This window comes from Ambystoma mexicanum, chromosome 6q, assembly GCF_040938575.1.
Source record: "Ambystoma mexicanum isolate Mex_15411 chromosome 6q, UKY_AmexF1_1, whole genome shotgun sequence".
Lineage (NCBI taxonomy): Eukaryota > Metazoa > Chordata > Amphibia > Caudata > Ambystomatidae > Ambystoma > Ambystoma mexicanum.
In genome coordinates this window covers 858,257,863-858,273,500 of record NC_090937.1, presented here as the reverse complement: position 1 = coordinate 858,273,500, position 15,638 = coordinate 858,257,863, and positions in this window count along the sequence as shown.

The following is a 15,638-nucleotide window of genomic DNA, read 5'->3' as shown; positions in this document are numbered from 1 at the left end:
ACCCCCAATTGCCCAGGACAATAGTTTACTGCAACTCCCATACGCACAACTACATCAGTGCCATGGTTGGGAGGCGAGCACGCGGTAAGGGTGGCAAAGGTGGGCGAGCCACAAGAGGTGGCCATGGTGGATATGGTAGGGGACGTGGCCAGGACTTGCAGGGTTCCCCTAGCCCCCCATGTGTGGGTGACCAGTCAGGGACACCCATGCCCCACCCCCCTCTGGTTGAGGGTAACGTGGCTGACACCATCCCTGCTCAGCCCTTGTTGGACCAGCCCATTGTGGCACCAGAGCTGGCACTGGGTGATTCCATGGCTGATTTCCAGGTCAGCAGGTCTAGACCACGTGTGGCGGTGCACGTTGGTGTCACCAGCCCACGTGGATCAGGGGTAGCTATGTCATCTGCTGCCCCGAGTAGGCAGGGTGGGGAGGCTGCAGGGGCATCTGCGGCTCCATCCACCCCAGCTCTGAGTGTCCCAGCCAGGACAGTGTCCGTCCTAGTCCATCCTGCTGACGTTCCCCCTGACTACATCACACTTCAGCTAATGCCTGCACCAAGTCCCATGGTGAGTGTTCATTCCCACACTCCTAGTCCACAGTCCACCGGGGCGCCTGCCCCTAGTGTCCAGAGCAGCGTAGGACACTCAGTATCACCACCACCTTCCAAGCGGAAGAGGAAAAGTGCACCAGGCCCCCACTCCTTCCTACCACCCCCAACCCCCCAGCAGTGCGATTCGCCTGTGTACGTGTATATCAGGGTTGCGCGTATAGTCTGACACGCGATATCAGCAGGGTACGTGTATTACGGGGTTCGCGGGAAGTTCCACACGCAATTGTCCTGGGTACATGTATTTCGGGGTGCGCGGGAAGTTCCACATGCAATTTCAGCAGGGTACGTGTATTCCAAGGTGTGCGGGAAGTTCCACATGCGATTTCAGCAGGGTATGTGTATTCCAAGGTGCGTGGGAAGTTCCACACGCAATTTCAGCAGGGCACGTGTATTGCAAGGTGCAAGTGAAATTCCACACGCGAATCCAGCAGCCTACGTGGATTATGGGGGTACCGGGCAGTCCTACACATGAATCCACCGTGTGGGTCCTCCCAGTTGCTCACTCGACACCCTCCACGGCCCCTGCAGGCGGCCCACACCACGGGGGACTACCCTGCACATGTCCCGCAGGCAGCCCATCCACCATGCCCATGCCCCCCAGCCAACCCACATGTGTCCTTGCACTACTGCCCACCAACGCATGTCACCCAGCACCCCCACCCCTCACCAGTCAGGGGCACCCTCCACCAGGCCCCCACTCATGTCCCCCTGCACCCCCACCCCCCTGCATCCAGGGCCACCCTCCACCAGGCCCCCACTCATGTCTCCCTGCACCCTCAGCCCCCACCAGTCAGGGCCACCCTCCACCAGGCCCCCACTCATGTCCAACTCATGTCTCCCTGCACCCCCACCCCCCAGCATCCAGGGGTACCCTCCACCAGGCCCCCACTCATGTCTCCCTGCACCCCCACCTCCCAGCACTGTGGGCACCCTCCACCAGGCCCCCACTCATGTCTCCCTGCACTCCCACCCCCCTGCATCCAGGGGAACCCTCCACCAGGCCCCCACTCATGTCTCCCTGCACCCCCACCCCCCACAAGTCAGGGCCACCCTCCACCAGGCCCCCACTCATGTCCAACTCATGTCTCCCTGCACCCCCACCTCCCAGCACTATGGTGCACCCTCCACCGGGCCCCCACACATGTCCCCCACCCAACATGTCATCACAATCTAGATCCATGGCCCTTATGGTCAGCCTCCAAATGCCAAACACCCACCCGAGTATTGCATCCACCCACTTAGAAATGGAAATTACATGATAGAACCCCAATTGCAAGTTTGTAAATGAACACATGTCCCTCACATACACACAATGGGTGTCAGTGAATGTCAAAACCCATATCATGATATGCATGAAACCAATGAGATGATACTACACATTGAAGTTTGAAGAAAAAATATGTATTAAAAGCAACATAGATTGAATCAAAAAGAAAAGCAGCATGTCCGTGAAATAATGTAAAACCACAAATCATAATCCAAAGGAAAGGTGTCCAAAGTCACAGTTCACAAAATTAAATCCAATGGAAAATTAAAATCGAAAACCATTGCTCCATGGGTAAATCATAAAAAAAAAAATTAAAATCCAACAGTCAACTATATACAGATAAACAATCCAGGGTCCATGATCCCAACAGAAGAAATGAAACCTATCTAATAACACTGCCTAATAAAAAAAAATATATACAAAAATGTGGCCCATTTTCCAAAAGGTCCAAAAAAAATGCAAAACCAAAGGAAACCTAACACTAACTACAGAACTATTTACAATGGCAGCGGACTAGTCCGACAGCTCACTTCGGGATGTTCCGGGCCAGGGCATCATCGAACTCCTGCTCAATGTCCCGGAGGCGGTCCTCCTCCATGGCCCCGACGGTCCGCAGGGCCGTCGACATGTTCACCTCCAACTCCCTGCGGATTGCCTCGAGGCACTCGGCCCGCCTCAGGGGCCTCCGCATGGAGTTCTCCACCCTGACCATCGTGAGCCGTTCCTCTTCCACCCACTGCCGCTCCGCATCTATGGCGTGGCCCAACCGCTGCCAAACGGAAGACACTTCCCGTCCTGGGTCTTCCTGCCCTCCGGCCGATGCCTGCCCCTCCGATGTCGAAGGCCCCGAGCCATCATGGCTCCCACCTCATTGCTGCTGCTGCTGTGCCTCTGCCCATGCCCTGCCTCCTGCTGCCTGCACATCCTCCACCGGCTGGGGTGCAGTCGTTGATGTGGCCACCCCTGCTGGACGTCGGACTCCCGACTGTGGCAGGGATGCCTCCTCCACCAGCCTGGCCGCACCGTCAGAGGCAGCTCCACAGGGCACCCAGGTGACTAATGGGTGGGAAGATGGCACGGAGGACGAATGGCGCATAGGGGGTTCAGTTGAGGGGGGGGTCTGAGCAAGCCCCATCAAATGGAGGAATCCGGCCTGGGTGACCTGTCCCAGTAGGCCGACGCGGTCAACGAGCCATTCGAGATGACGTGCAATCTCCTCATGAAAAGACTGCAGGTCACCTCGCATGGCCCGTTGACGCAACGCCACACCAGTCAGGACAGGCTCAACCCGGACCCGGATAGCCACGTCTGCAGGCAGAGGAAGGCCAGTTGTTGTGAGCTCATCACCTGCCTGAAAACGGGTCTGGACGTAGGCATCCCTGCTGGTGCAAGATGATGCAGTGACAGGATCAGAGACAGGATTGCACACAGGCACCTCCCTGGCGGCCTGTGCTGCCTCCTGTCCCTGGTCCTGCACTGCATCTCTAGCACCAGTGGAATCCCCACCTCTAGACCCCGTCTCTGTTGCTTGCATGGCCTCCTCCTCCACCAAACCCCCCACCAACCTGGATGACTCCGTGCCATCTTCCCCCGTTGGACCCTGTGGGGTCCCAGCTGCCCCTTCTGCTGCAGAGGAGTCCAACTCCGACCTCCGCCTCTTGGACCTCCCCCCGGCAGCTGCGGCCTGGGACGCGGCACCGGACTCCTCACTCCCCAACGAGATCACAACCTGGGAGGGGAGCCGGGCCTTGCGTCTCCGGCTGGCGGTGCGATCCCCGCCGCTGTGCTCCATAGCACCTTCTCCGCCCTCTTCATCAGTTGACGCTGCAGACAGGGAGAAATAAAACACAGGCATCAGGGCACTGTACAATGGACACATACACACATGACAGTTGTACATGAGTGGCATTGGCAAACCTCAGACATGGCATCACAATCGCCAACACACATGTCATTTCAACTTGCACACATGAGCCATACCACAGCCATATCGCAACTGCCAGCACCATCCATACACATACAACAGCATGAGCAGGCAAAGGTGAGCCAGACATCACATGCAACACAGGGAGTGCACTACACATGCACACACACCACCACACTTGCATGCATGTGTACACCTCTGCCAACTGTCGCAGTGTTCAGATGTGCATCCATGTCACATCTGCCAATCAGGCTGCCACATCCCGCTGTCACATGCATCCATGTTGCATCACTGTTTCACCCTTGTCAAATGCACACACATGCACATGTACACAGTGCTGATACATGCAGCTGAAAACAACATCCATGTGTGACATCACGAACATGCCTACTTACATACACATTCATCCAAACATGTGTGCCCACTCAACTGCATTTGGCATGCAAGCCTACACACACAAGCACCATCCATGTCTCACACATGACAGCCCTCGCATGTGTTAGCCTCACGGCCCTGTACACCCCCACCCATACTCGGCCCCATACAAACACATGTGCAACCTGCACACTACTGGCACATCACCACACGCACATTTTACAATCATGATGCATGTACACTTACCGCTCGACTCCAGACGGGTCTGCCTCTCAAGGACCTGGACGTGGAGCGCTGGGGATATGCATTCCAGGACCCTCATCTGATCGTCCGACAAGTGGCCCCGGTGCCCCTTAGCATCCGCTGCCTTCAAGAGGCGCCAGGCCTTGTTGAGGGTCCTGGACCTGAAGTACTCCCAGCGCTTCTTGACATGTTGGAAGTCGCGGACTTCCACCCCCTCTGCGTTGATGGCAGTCACGATGTCTGTCCAGATTCGAGTCCGTCCTTCCTTGTCGGCGCACAAACATCCGAAGAGGGCATCATACTGCACCAGGACTTGCTCCACCAGGACACCAACTTCGGTGGCAGTGAAGCTGGTGCCCCTCTGCCTCTCTGGCCGGGGGTTGTCAGTGGTGCCAGATGTTGCAGTGCCCGACATGACAACCCCAGAGGCAGGAGTGGGTGGGCAACTGGGTCCTGGAGCTGGGCTGTGGAGTCTTCGGTTCCAGCAGGGGTGGTCACAGCAACAGCACCCCTGGCTGATGTGCAGGCAGCAAACGGCAGGGCACGTGGGCAGCAGGCAATCAGGCAGCAGCAGATGGTAGGTGGGAGCGTGCTCTGGGATCTGGGGGGGCAGTAATTCGGCCTTCTGGGCAGGAGCGTGGTCTTCTGTGTGCTTACACGTAGCCAGCTTGATACGGAGTGATTTGGCACGTGAAAATCCAGCACGTCTGCGTGTAATTCGAGGAAAGGGCCTTAGCGCGTAAGCGTGTCAGCACACGTACGCGAATTCATTGGCCCAAAGGCCAACAGTGCGTATGCGCGTCTGTGACGTGCGTGCGCAGGCGTTTCCCTGTACACGGGTGCATGTTACACGTCCAATGACTGCACATCAGAGTGTCAGCGCGTGTAATTGGAGGATGGGGCCTTAGCGCGTACACACGGAAGTGATGCTGGCAGTGTGGGCATGTTTAAAAGGTACGTGTAGAACGCCATTTCCTTGTACGTGCTTTTCGTGGAGAGCGAGTGGGTGAACTCTGTACTTCTTGTCAGTTCACACGCGATTTACTTCACAGCGTTCCAAGTTCGTACTCCCTGTTACCTCTGACAGCTTTTTCTCTTCTTGTCTTTTTCCTGGGCCTGTTTCCTCAAACAGCGTTCACTTCTCCTGTTGTCCTATCTCCTCAGACAGCGTACAATTCTTCTTTTGGCGGGGTGTTGCCAATGCGCACAGGCGCGTATTTCACACGCGATTTTTCCTGGCAGACGGTGAGTCGCACACGTATTTCACATCTGTGCTTGCCCCGTGTGTTGCCTACCCCTTCAGAGGTCAGTCTAGGCTGAGTGTGACACGCATAAGTTCATTTTTGTGTTTCTGGGTGCCACAGCGTAGTGCAGTGGTCTAGGAGGGGTTGCGTGCACATTATCTCCCTTTTTCGGGGTGCCTGTGCGTTGAGTGACCCGTCATCTTCCCCCAGGGGTCACATACAGCCTTGCTAGAGCACTAGGGTACGAATTCCATCTAGTACCCTACCCCTCTGACCCCCAATTGCCCAGGACAATAGTTTACTGCAACTCCCATACGCACAACTACATCAGTGCCATGGTTGGGAGGCGAGCACGCGGTAAGGGTGGCAAAGGTGGGCGAGCCACAAGAGGTGGCCATGGTGGATATGGTAGGGGACGTGGCCAGGACTTGCAGGGTTCCCCTAGCCCCCCATGTGTGGGTGACCAGTCAGGGACACCCATGCTCCACCCCCCCCCCTGATTGAGGGTTACGTGGCTGACACCATCCCTGCTCAGCCCTTGTTGGACCAGCCCATTGTGGCACCAGATCTGGCACTGGGTGATTCCATGGCTGACTTCCAGGTCAGCAGGTCTAGGCCACGTGTGGCGGTGCACTTTGGTGTGACCAGCCCACATGGATCAGGGGCAGCTATGTCATCTGCTGCCCCGAGTAGGCAGGGTGGGGAGGCTGCAGGGGCATCTGCGGCTCCATCCACCCCAGCTCTGAGTGTCCCAGCCAGGACAGTGTCAGCCCTAGTCCATCCTGCTGACGTTCCCCCTGACTACACACTTCAGCTAATGCCTGCACCAAGTCCCATGGTGAGTGTTCATTCCCACACTCCTAGTCCACAGTCCACCGGGGCGCCTGCCCCTAGTGTCCAGAGCAGCGTAGGACACTCAGTATCACCACCACCTTCCAAGCGGAATAGGAAGAGTGCTCGTCCAGTACAGGCTGATGCCCCAGACATGGCTACACAGTCCGGCCCACCAAGGAAGCCCAGCTTCAATCGGGTCGAACTTGATGCACTTGTGGATTATGTGTCCGCACATGACAGTGAAATGGTGATTACTGCAGGATGCAAGACCACACCTGCACAACGTCAGGCACACTGGCAGAGCACTGCGGAACTCATAAGTGCCCTTGGATTCATGAGGGGCACAGCTAATGATTGCTACAAGCGCTGGAATGACCTTAAGCGCAGGGCAAAGAAAAAGCTGGCCTCAAGTCATGTTGCAACTTTAGTGACTGGAGGTGGGTCTCCGGCAGAGGACATAGAACTCACTCCACATAAGTATGTTGCTGGGACCTACGTCACGGAGGAACAGATCCAAGGTGTGGGAGACCTGCCAGATTACGAGGCATTGTCCGTTGAGTGCACATACATGTGTGTGTCATCCATGTGCATGGCATGTGTGTGAGTGCTTCTGATTGAGTGCCAGGTGAAGGGGTGTGTGCCTGAGTGGTTTGGGTCACCCATGTGCTTCATCCAATACATTCTGCGCACCAGGATTTGGGTGTTGCAGTATCCCTTCTGGCAACAGTAGACATTCAGCCCAACCTCACGCCAGTTGCCCTTGAATTGCCATCTTGCCACAACATAGTTGCATATTATTCTGTGTTCATTCAAGCTGATTGTCTGCATTCCACCACTTTCACTAGGCATTTCTCAGTCCTATTGTCACATGTGTGATGGCATGTGTCATGTATGTGTATTGGACATGCCAATCACAGGCCAATGTGTGATGGCACTGCTAGGCAGCATGCAGCAAATTTGTTGGTCTTCCATCTTGGTGTCATCAATGTGTGCCATTTGCCTCCCCTTCATACGCAGTGACAGTGCATGCATGGGAGGGTTATAGTCATGTGGTTCATGTGTCAATGAAGTACTGTTTCTGTTGCTTCTCAGCCCTGATTGTGTTCCATGTTGCTAATGCCTGTTCCCATTTCTTTTCTTTCATGTCTTTGCAGGGGATGACGCACTTGATACTGCTGGGGTTGTGGAGATGGTGCAGACCCAGGAGGGGTCTCAGGCCCGACCGGGCACCAGTGAGGGACGTGGTGTGGTGGTGGGTGAGAACCCACACTTGCTGCAGGCCGTCATCTCAAGGGGTGTCTCTGGGTGCACCTCCCCCAAGCTCTATTCAGGTGTCGATTCGGATGATGAGACCTATGTTGCGTCGCAGGTAAGTGTCTCTGGGAGGGATTCTGTACTGTCCAACCCACCTGCACCAAGGGTAGAACCCTCAATGGGGATGTCAGTGTTGGTAGGTCAGCCTTTGGTGGTTATGGATGCAGGGTCACACTCCGCTACATCTGATCCTGTTCCTGGGCCAGCAGATCAGAGGGGGAATGCAGTCCTGCAGCCTCAGGCAGTGCCGGCACAGCAAGGCGCAGTTCGGCTTGCCCCAGACAGGTGTGGTGCCCGCCGACGCGGTGGCCGTACGCCACCTGGCAATACCGCATGGGAGCTATCCATATACGGTATGGCAAACCAACAGGCAGCATCAACTGAGATGATGGCTCAGGCCATGGATAGGGTGGCCACTTCCTTTGTCCCCCAAGAAAGGCTAATTGAACAACTACAGCAGGCAACAGACTCCATTAGCCAGTCACACAGGGAGGACATGTTGGCGTCCAACAGGGACAAGCGGGCGGCACTGGAGACTCTGCGGGAAGCCATTTCCATTGAGTCCCAGGACCACAGGGAAGCCCTGAGGGTGGAACTCCGTCAGCTCAGGGCAACTCTGGTTGAGCTTGAGGCTTCAGCTAACACGAGGACAGAACAGCAGCTGGAGCGGCTCACACGTACGCTCTCAGCTGAGATGCAGGCAACTAGGGCGGAGGTCCGGGCATCCCGTGAGTTGTTGCATGGGGACCTATACACAATTATCCTCCAGAACCAGATCTTCCACACCTGCATGCTTGCTGTCATGGAGGACCAGACTAGGGCTTTGCGTGGGCTGCCTCCCATAGTGCCACCACCTCCTGAGGCAGCTGCAGAGGGTGAGGAGAGCGACAGCAGCGATTCTCCCACAATAGGGTAGCCGTGCAGGCCATGAGCATATGGGGGTGTTTTTTTTCCGCAAGATCCACACAGGTGGGTTTTGGTGTGCACCCTGTCCTCGGACCTCCTGGGTGGCCTCCCCCACCCCCCTAGGCCCATTAATGGCCATTTTTGATTTGTATTTTTTTTTTTTGATTTTTGGGACAGTGTGTTGCTTTGTGTGGCTCCCGTGGGCATACGCTGTATTGTGGCTGGGCACATGCAGGCTTGACCTGAATTTGGGTCAGATGCTTGGGTTTGTGTGACACACACCCCTCCTGCTTCCCGTTTCCATGGGCTTGCAAAGGGTGTGCCCAAGTGACATTGACTTACACGGTGACGTTGGACTCCCATTTGATGTGTGGGCAGTCTGTAGTCAATACTGTGTATACATTCCTAGTGCATATTGTTGTTGTATTGTACACTGCATGGTGTATTGATATGTGTCTCTGCATCCATCTCATCCTCCTAATTTGCAGGTCCATTTCTCATGTCTTCACAAGGCGGTCTACTTTGGGACTGGAGTCCATGTTGTAAGCAGTGCACCTACACTCTTGTGTGGTGCTAACACTGTATACTTGGAAGTGTTCGAAGTGCTGCCATTATCAGGTAGTGAGGCTACCAATTTTTTAAGTCCGTACTGTCATGTTTATGGTAGGTTAGAGGTTGTGTAGTTGATTGGTATTCTTGGTAAGTATTTGGTAATGTGTGTTGTTGGTCTTGCATTCCTGTGAGCATTTCATGTGTGGCCAGTTTCCATTAGGGACACTGTATTTGGTGACACTTGGGGCATGTTGTGGGGATTAATTTGTTTGCTCTCACATTGCATGACATTCCATGGTGTGTTGTGTGGCCGTGCCGGGGAGGGGTTGGGTGACATGCCACTGTTCTCATGTTGTATTTTGCAAGTGGGTATTCATTTTTGCAGCATGGAAGTGTGTCTTTTGATGACAATGCATTGTTGGTGTTTGTGTAGGTAGGGATGCACACATTGTGACACTTCCAGATGAACAATCTCAGGCTGCTATGGTTCTGACAGTTGACTGTCCCTTTGTTCATCATAATTGTCAGATTGAGTCATCATTGATGGTCAGATGGTATGTGGCAGGGCTGTGTGCACTCCACAGGGGTGTGATTTCTATGTGAAGTAATTAGCCACCAGTTGCGTATGGGCTGCCTCACCCCGTGCCCTTTCCCCTCCCATGCGCAGCAGGCGTGCATGTGGTTGGGGATGTGGGGGCACCACCATGTCCACAGCCAGGCCCCGGCATGTTGCAACATTGTGCAGGACACATGCTGCCACTATGATCCTGCACACTACTGGGGGAGCATATAACAGCTGCCCGCCAGAACGGTCAAGGGAGTGAAAGCGTGACTTGAGCACTCCGAATGTGTGCTCCACTATGCCCAGTGTTGCAATATGGGCTGTGCTGTATCTTACCTCGGGAGGCGTGATGGGGTTCCAAATTGGCGTCATCATGTGTGTGGTCAGAGGGTAGGCACTGTCCCCTGTGGAGGTGTTGATGGGGATCATTAGTGGGGTATTGGCATTACTCTCTATCTGTCATGCATGCGTGTGCTGTGGCATTTCTACTCACCAAGCAGCCATGCATCGCCATGCCGCCCACCTTCCATGTCCCGGTTTAGGGCTGACATCCTGTAAATGAAGCTGTCGTGGGTGGACCCTGGATAGTTGGCATATACTGAGGTGATGATTCCCTTGGCATCACATACTACCTGGACGTTGATGGAATGCCAGTCCTTGCGGTTTCTATAGATGTGCTCAGATGCCCTGGGGGGACATAGAGCCACATTGGTGCAATCAATGGCACCTAGCACTTTGGCGAATTGTGCCACCCTGTAGAAATCCTGGCTGACAGCCTGCCTTTCTGCAGGTGTTATGGGCAGGTATATGTGCCTGCGGACTGATGGGCGTGCAGTGATGATGGCCAAAACCTGGTGTAGGCACCGTGACTGCGGGGCCTGTGACACCACCCCCCACTATGGCACTTGTCCGCTGAAATGATCCGGTAGCCAAGAAGTGCAGTACATTGAGGACCTTCTCCAGGGGGCTGAGTGCTTGTGAGCACAGGGTGGGTGATGTGAGGTCATCCTCCCACTCACTGACCAGGTCGAGTATTATGTGTGGTGGAAACCTTTACCTCCCATACACCTGGTCATCAGGCATACCAAATAGGCTGGTTCTCGGTGTGAAGATTCTGGCCCTGACTATCCTTCTCCTCCTCCTGCGGTATCCCACGGCCACTGCTGCTAGGGAAGGTATATTCATCCTGGCGTCTGAGCTTGTTTGTTGTTTGCGTACTCTTTTATGCTGCGCGGGTCATGCGCCTGCTACATGCTGGCTTACATGTTTCAGGATTGGTCGTTTTATTTTTTGGCGCATTGTAGGCGACCGTGTAAATTTTACCGCCCACCCCAGGAATACACGTAACACGCTCTCCCAGGCCCAGTCACGAGTACATAATCCCGCCCACCCCTGGAATACACGTACCCCACTCTCACAGGCACAGTCGCATGTGGAACTTCACGCGCACACACCGAAATACACGTACCCTGCAAATTCACGTGTGAAACTTCCCGCGCACCCCGAAATACACGTACCCTGCTGGTATTGCGTGTGGAAGTTCACGCGGACCCATGACACACGTACCCTGATAGAATCGCGTGTGAGACTACCCGTGCACCCCTGGAGTACACGTACCCAGGCAAATCGCACGGCTGGAGGGTGGGGGTGCTGGGAGACATGAGTGGGGGCCTGGTGGAGGGTGCCCCTGACTGGTGGGGGGTGGGGGTGCAGGGGGACATGAGTGGGGGCCTGGTGGAGGGTACCCACAAGTGCTGGGGGGTGGGGATGCAGGGAGACATGAGTGGGGGCCTGGTGGTGGGTGCCCCTGGATGCGGGGGGTGGGGGTGCAGGGGGACATGAGTGGGGGCCTGGTGGAGGGTGCCACTGACTGGTGGGGGGTGGGGGTGCTGGGAGACATGAGTGGGGGCCTGGTGGAGGGTACCCCACAGTGTCTGGGGGGTGGGGATGCAGGGAGACATGAGTGGGGGCCTGGTGGAGGGTGCCCCTGGATGCATGGGGGTGGGGGTGCAGGGGGACATGAATGGGGGCCTGGTGGAGGGTGCCCCTGACTGGTGAGGGGTGGGGATGCAGGGAGACATGAGTGGGGGCCTGTTGGAGGGTGCCCCTGGATGCAGGGGGATGAGGGTGCAGGGGGACATGGTTGGGGGCCTGGTGGAGGGTGCCCCTGACTGGTGGGGGGTGGGGGCGTTGGGAGACATGAGTGGGGGCCTGGTGGAGGGTGCCCCACAGTGCTGGGGGGTGGGGATGCAGGGAGACATGAGTGGGGGCCTGGTGGAGGGTGCCTCTGGATGCAGGGGGGTGGGGGTCCAGGGAGACATGAGTGGGGGCCTGGTGGAGGGTGCCCCTGACTGGTGGGGGGTGGGGATGTAGGGAGACATGAGTGGGGGCCTGGTGGAGGGTGCCCCTGGATGCAGGGGTGTGGGGGTGCAGGGGGACATGAGTGGGGGCCTGGTGGAGGGTGCCCCTGACTGGTGGGGGGTGGGGGTGCAGGGAGACATGAGTGGGGGCCTGGTGGAGGGTGCCCCACAGTGCTGGGGGTGGGGGTGCAGGGGGACATGAGTGAGGGCCTGGTGGAGGGTGCCCCTGACTGGAGGGGTGTGTGGGTGCTGGGAGACATGCGTGGGGGCCTGGTGGAGGGTGCCCCACAGTGCTGGGGGGTGGGGATGCAGGGAGACATGGGTGGGGGCCTGTTGGAGGGTGCCCCTGGATGCAGGGGGGTGGGGGTGCAGGGGGACATGAGTGGGGGCCTGGTGGAGGGTGCCCCTGACTGGTGGGGGTGCTGGGAGACATGAGTGGGGGCCTGATGGAGGGTGGCCCTGACTGGTGGGGGGTGGGGGTGCTGGGAGACATGCGTTGGTGGGCAGTAGTGCAAGGTGACATGTGGGTTGGCTGGGGGGTATGGCCATGGTGGATGGGCTGCCTGCGGGACATGTGCAGGGGTGCAGGGTAGTCCCCTGTGGTGTGGGCCACCTGCAGGGGCCATGGAGGGTGTAGAGGGAACAGCTGGGAGGCCAATTCACGTGTGGGACTCCCCGGCACCCCCGAAATACACGTAGGCTGCTGGATTCGCGTGTGGAATTTGCCGCGCACCCAGAGTACACGTACCCTGCCGAAATTGCATGTGGAACTTCCCCCGCACACCGAAATACATGTACCCTGCTAATTCGCGTGTGCAACTTCCCCCGCACACCGAAATACACGTACCCTGCTAATTTGCGTGGGAAACTTCACGTGCACCCCGGAATACACGTGCCCATGCCAATCGTGTGTGGAACTTCCCACGAACACCGTAATACACGCACACGCTATTTTTCACACAGCGCGTGTCCATGTTTGTCGGTACCCCTTTGCACCTCATTTGTCCTAGAGGGCCACTGTATGGACCATTCATCATAGCTATATATGGGTGCTTTTTGTTAGTGCACATTTTGGCGCACATTTATTTCAGGCGCAGCTTTCTTGTGGCGTACTTGTTTGGCCCTGTGCGCGTCTTTCACCGTGCGCTGCTTTGCCCTATTCGATTTCATGAATACGAGTTGTAGGCGAGCGTGTGGGCGTTCCGTGCACTTGCCTCCTGTACTTCCCCCATGACGCCCAGATTTTCACACGTTGTTCCCCATTCCGAGTGTTACGCCCCGTGTTCCGCCTACTTTTGTGATGTGCGCCGCGCTATGTGCGATTTCGCAGTGGCCGTGGCGCACGCCGTTGGATGACCTGTGCGCCGGCATGCGCCGCGCACTTTTTCAGCGCACATCCAATGTTTTTCTCGCGCACGGACTTCCATGAATCGATGTGCGCTGGTTTCCCTGCGATTTTCGCAGTTGCACTGCGATTTTTGCACTTTTACTGCAAATCGCACGTTTTGGCACCTCTGTGCAGGAATTTTCGGCGCACATTAATTCCAAGAATCGGCCAGATAATCTGTGCTCAAACCCATACTCAGGCTTCGAATTAGTATGTGTTTCCAAATTGGAAATGTGGAAATCCCATCATGGAACGGGATACATACCACTATGCACAGCCCAAGCACGCTACCCATTCCCAAAATATGGCCACCAGTAATTGGAACAGACATAGTACTTTCTACTTTTATTCATTGCATCCAACGCGGTAAGCACAGGACACTCGAACATACGGAGGACTTCTTTGTATCAGGTAGGACCCTTTTTCTCTGCGCGTGCAAGCACAGGGGCTTCCTCCGGGACTTGATGCTTTCCATAAACTCACATGTGCGCTTTACCAACACGCACGTGTATTAGAACTATGTATTTTCGTTTTTGCAGCTTCACGTTTAAAAGTGAAACTATATTACCTTCCAGCTAACTAGCTAGTTCTTCCTAACTACTAATGAATCAATCAAGAGGTCTGGCTATAATTTTGAAGCCGTTATGATTTATATCACCACGGGTTGCTTTTACGAATTACCAGTTAGATAGTAACTATACTGTTGAAACATGACATATGATTGACCTAGTTTTACGTTTATAAATCGTTTTACATAGTGGGTTTTTCTATTTAAACTTAAAACACTTGTTAAAAACAAGTTGTCAACACATCCCGGGAATCTATTCTGACCACTTTTTCTTTTGATTTACACTTAGGAGGGATTCATCCCTGTGAATTTCAGCATCCTTATGCAATATGCAGTGATCTATGAGCTAACTATATAGGTAAGAACAAGTGCCCATATTTTCACTAAATAGCTGCCATGTGTATCTATATATATTTTCTAAACCTGATTATTCCTCTCATACATAGAGGTAGACTTCTGTCTTCTACTGCAACCATCTGTCTTCGAACTCCCTCTTTTCCCGCTCTGAACTCTGAACTCTATGCACAATGTATCACAAGACTCACCGCCTCCCCTAATTTTTCTTTTCTCAATTTCTTCTTTTCTTTGTTTTACAAATGGTGCAATGGTGATTATACCACCTTTTAAGTCAGTGTTTTTCTAACAAATTCAGAAATGCTTTACACTTTTGCACTTTAAATATCTCTGCATGTAGTATATCACAGCTTGATGATTATACAAATACATATCCATTTTTCCTTTTGTGTGTTTTCAATTCCCTTATGTTATTCTCTTTTCATTTTCTTTTCATTTAACAAGCCTGGATTTGAAAAAGGCAGCTCTGCCGAAACGCGTGTCATCCATAAAGGCTCTATTATCACAAAAATAAAAGGAATTTATAACTCTGATCATAACTACTCTCCTATTCCATTATTTTTCGGCGCACTGTCAAGGTATAGCTCAACACAACCAATACATATTGTCACAAACGGAGTGGAGGGGCTCTAAGTCTCCGTAGTAGCTAAACCTAGTGCGACGCAAGATCTTTAACATCACCTCAACTCTCAAGGACAAATCCTTCGAATCCAACGGGGCGTCCTGAAATGTACGCAAATAAACAAAATGGGGGTGTTCTGAGAACGCTGTCCGTATTGTTCGTTGTCAAGTTGAAAGTGTTCTAAGAACTCTTGCGTTGCCCTGAAATGTTCGCAGGGAGTGTCCTGAAGACGCTGTCCATTTTGTTCAATGGCAAGTTGAAAGTGTTCTAAGAACACTCGAGGTGTCCTGAAATGTTCGCAAGTAAACAAAATGGGGTGCTCTGAGGTCGCTGTCCGTATTGTTCGTTGTCAAGTTGAAAGTGTTCTAAGAACTCTCGCGTTGTCCAGAAATGTTCGCACATAAAGAAAATGAGGGTGTGTTCTAAGAACACACGCGTTATCCTGAAGTGTTCTACGAACTCTCGCGGTGTCCTGAAATGTTCGCAGGGGGTGTCCTGAAGAAGCTGTCCGTATTG